The sequence below is a fragment of the Ixodes scapularis genome, unplaced genomic scaffold, assembly GCF_016920785.2.
Source record: "Ixodes scapularis isolate PalLabHiFi unplaced genomic scaffold, ASM1692078v2 PGA_scaffold7__128_contigs__length_106722199, whole genome shotgun sequence".
In the NCBI taxonomy this organism is placed as follows: domain Eukaryota; kingdom Metazoa; phylum Arthropoda; class Arachnida; order Ixodida; family Ixodidae; genus Ixodes; species Ixodes scapularis.
The window spans coordinates 56,234,580-56,238,612 of record NW_024609882.1 but is presented as its reverse complement, the minus strand read 5'-3'; the positions used below and the strand labels follow the sequence as shown (position 1 = coordinate 56,238,612).

The 4,033-nt window shown below is 48.0% G+C and overlaps 1 pseudogene; it reads left to right on the top strand.

Annotated features, from left to right (window-relative positions):
* Window positions 1-2,359: 2,359 nt before the first annotated feature.
* LOC121048069 lies at window positions 2,360-3,453 on the top strand (annotated as a pseudogene).
* The last annotated feature ends 580 nt before the right edge of the window (window positions 3,454-4,033 follow it).

Here is a 4,033-nt window from a genome sequence, read left to right as displayed (position 1 = left end):
TTTTCTTTTCTCCGTTTTTTTGTGTTTTTTTTTTTGTTTTTGTTTTTTGCCGAGCGCAGCAGACGACGCGGGTACCGTTTTCCGTGTGATTGCTTTACAGTTATATCTGTTCCGCTCGCTGTCTGCACTTCACGATGAGTTGTTTTGTATACCGAAGAGTTGGAAATTAGCTGTGAATGCCCGTTATTGGCTCCTAAAAGAATGCCCTCAAGATGTTGCGGGGGGAGCTGCCTCAGAGGTTGTGCATCCAGAGTGGCATTGAGCGGCAGAGTCTGCACAAGTTGCCGAAAGATCAACGGATCTGGACCAATGGCTGGCTGCAGTTACGGCAGAACAGCTATGGGCACCTCGGACAGTGGGCGCCTGCCGATTGATATGCTCCTTGACTTTTGCGGAAAGTGACATTTAGTTCGCAGGTGTCAAAAAGGGAGTCCCATGCCATTTTCTTCAGAGCACGATTCGTCCACAACTGTTTTTTTAGTGATGATTGTAACAGAAGAAATGTGTAAATATCGCATATACTTGGACAAAAAAATGAAAGCCGTTTACAACTCCCTGTTACGCCGAATTAGAGCGCAGCTCTTGAGGAGGAGGAGGGAAGAGTACTGAGAGGGGGTCATGTGACCTCGGGGGGAGGGGGGTTGGAGGGTCATGCGTCCTCGCGGAGGGGGGTGTCACGTGGCCTCGGGAGAGGTTCTGTGACCCCCCCTCCCCGAGGTCACCGAAGGTGCCCGAGGTCCTCCCGAGGTCCTCCCGAAGGAACCCGAGGTCCTCCCGAGGTCCTCGGGGTGGGGAGGTGGGAGGGGAAGGGGATCGCGGTTACGCCGAAGCCAACGCCGCTCAATCCGGAAACGGGTGCCTAAGAGCTGCTCTCTAAAAATTCTATCGCCACACTCAGGATCGAACCTGGGTCAGCTGCATGTAAAGTGGAAACGTTTCCACTGAGATACCGTACATGAAATGGTCGTTTTTCCTGACAGCATAGACTTGTGAATGCCCTTGGGCATAGGCAGCTTTCTATTGTGGAGCTCGAAGTACGATAGTTTTAACATCGCAATGCTCAGGCAGACGAGGAGGAACTTTTCGTTCGTAATAATGCTGGTAATACAGCCGATCGACTGTAGGTCGGAAAATTTGTCGCCAATTTCTCTGGAGCAAAGGCACTCGCCATGCTTGAAATCGGGCAGCACCACAGATTGGCCATATACGCACCTAGTAAAGAAATCTAACGCATGCATAATCAACTCGAAGTACGCGATTCGTGCTTGCCCTTCCCGTGTTTTTCAAGCACTTACTAATTTGTATTCGTAAGACGAGCGATGTCTTCAGACACGAGAAGGGGCGTCGACTCGGCGACGTCTTCGTGCAAATCGACTTGGTATTTGGGCATGTCGTACGGAATGAATCCTGATTGTTTTGATTGGAGCAACATTTTTTTTTCGAAGGAAGACAGATTCGCTGGTACCGCGAACGACAATTGTGAAGCAGCCATCCCACGCCTGTAGTCCGCCGCCATCTCCGTCGAGCCTGCGAGTTCCACGACAGTCTCATGACGCGCGATACGACGCCATGTTGAGAATTACGCAGTGAATTCACAGAACGCTTCCCGCTGTTTGTGCAACTTCCTTTTAACCAACGAGCATTCGCAGTTTTTTAAAAGCAAGAAAAATTTACATTTTTTTTTCTATTTTTAATGTTAAGTGTGTTCCTTCAATGACCCACGACTTTGATTAAATTTGGTGGCTGTGTCTAAACCTGAAATAACGGTCCGTGACCACGGAGACGAGAGTGAGCGGGACTCAAAGCGGCCTGTTTTTTATCGTCGGTTTTCGGGCGGAAAGAAACCGAATTTCGAGCCGACAGTTTTGTTCTGGGAGATTGGGCTCTCATATGGCATGTACAATTAAAAACGTCGGCGAGCATAATTACCCTGATAGTTTCCTTTAAGCTGTCCCATGGAGCGCACCCGGCGTTGTTTGTAACCACGAAAAGCGGCACCTAGTCCCATTGGCTGAGTGTAACGGCACCTAAACGCCCATTGGCTGAGCGAAACAGCACCTAAATGCAACTCATCAAGCCAGCGTGTTCAGAAATAAAACACAAAGAAAACAACAGCTACGCCGATGCATCGTCCTGGAAGCCGACGGAAGCGCTCAAGGTAAAAGCGGACCAGAGCCGTTTATAGACCCTGTCCGTGTTTACCAACAAACGCTGGTGTCACGTGACCCCTGCGTCCTGTGCGTCCCAGAAGACTTCCGGCTGCACACTTCCGGTCGTGCTTTTTTCTTGGGCATCTCAATCGGTGACGCGTTTCGGCGAGTGCGTTTGTCTTAATTTCACTGTGTACGCGTCGGTTGGAATGTCAAGTGACTATTTTAAGGAGCTGGACGATGTCGCACAATCGCGGTATCGCGAGAAGCTTGTTGTGGAAGGCTAAGAGCTCCAGGATCCGCTGGACAACGATCTCCGACGCTTCGCGTTCTTGGGGTCCACCCGCTTGTGGCGTTCAGTGACTGCAGCGGACATTTACCTGTACCTAGTAGAAGGTACCTGCTATTACGCTAAAGAAGAATTTAAAAGTTTTAAAATGTCTGAAGGATACAACTTTTTTATAAATGGGAAAGTTCAGGACGTCCGCGCTCTCCAAGCCAAGAAGACAGAGAAGGTGGTCCTGCTCACGGCCACTGTCGAAGCAAGTCAGACGGTCTCCAAGCAGTACACGCCGTTTACCGTGGTGCATGCGGACGGCAAAGTGTCTAACGCTCACTGCACCTGTATGGCTGGGTAAGTAGTGCACTGCTACAGCTTTCTGTAAGTGCGACATTCTGGTCGCCTGCGTCTAATCACGACGGTCTGATCACCCTAGCCAGTTCGAGTGCTTGTACCGCAACCAGCCTGGCAGAACGCGAGTACCTAATTTTCGCGCATTTCTCAATTTAAAAATTGTCTCCCAAATATGTATCACGCGATTAATTATCTAATGGTCATGAATAGATAGCATAACGCTCCAGGTCGCAACATTTTGTACTCTCGAAATATTCTCGAAATCGATTAAGAGAGAAAACACACAGTCAAGCTGGTGAATGACATCCATAGTTATAACCCAATAAAATGACAACAAAAATCCAAATACAAAAAAACTCCCAAAATTTAGACTTTGCAAAAAAAAAAAAAAAAAAAAAGTAGTTCACAATGTATTGCGTTTACATTGGGGTATGTGAGGGATGTTTCACAGATTATCTTAACTGTATTTCAAGCCTTGGCGAATGCTGCAGCCACGTTGCGGCACTCCTTTTCAATGTCGAGGCAGGCGTGAAGTATGGCCTCAACAATCCTACGCCAACAGAAACACCGTGTGAATGGAGTCGTGCGACTGGAAAGAGTCTGGTAATTAATTTTTTATTTCTCTGTAGCAGATCACTGCATGCACGCGGGTCTTTCTAGGTTCTTTAATTTGTGGAATGTCACGTGTGAGACATAAAAGAGTGTGAAAGGGCTGATAATGAAAATAATCCCTGGAGAAGGGGAACAAGAGGGACAAGGGACAAACATAAATCTCCAAACACAGCTAGGTGACTGGTGAGCGACCGAAAAAATCCGCCTGGTCCGGGTATCGAACCCGGGACCTCTCCATTACAAGTGGAGCGCTCTACCAACTGAGCTAACCAGGGGTTAGACGTCAGTAGAGCAAACGGGTTTTATCAGCTGCCACCAGTATAACACCAACAAGGGTTAAGCTTGCAATTTAATGTTATAATTATAATGCTCCACTTGTAATGGAGAGGTCCCGGGTTCGATACCCGGACCAGGCGGATTTTTCGGTCGCCCACCAGTCACCTAGCTGTGTTTGGAGATTTATGTTTGTCCCTTGTCCCTCTTGTTCCCCTTCTCCAGGGATTATTTTCATCGTTATTGTCCAGCTCGCTTGCCCCTTTGCATTTAATTGCATTATAATTATAACATTAAATTGCAAGCTTCACCCTTGTTGGTGTTAGACTGGTGGCAGCTGATAAAACCCGTTTGCTCTACTGAC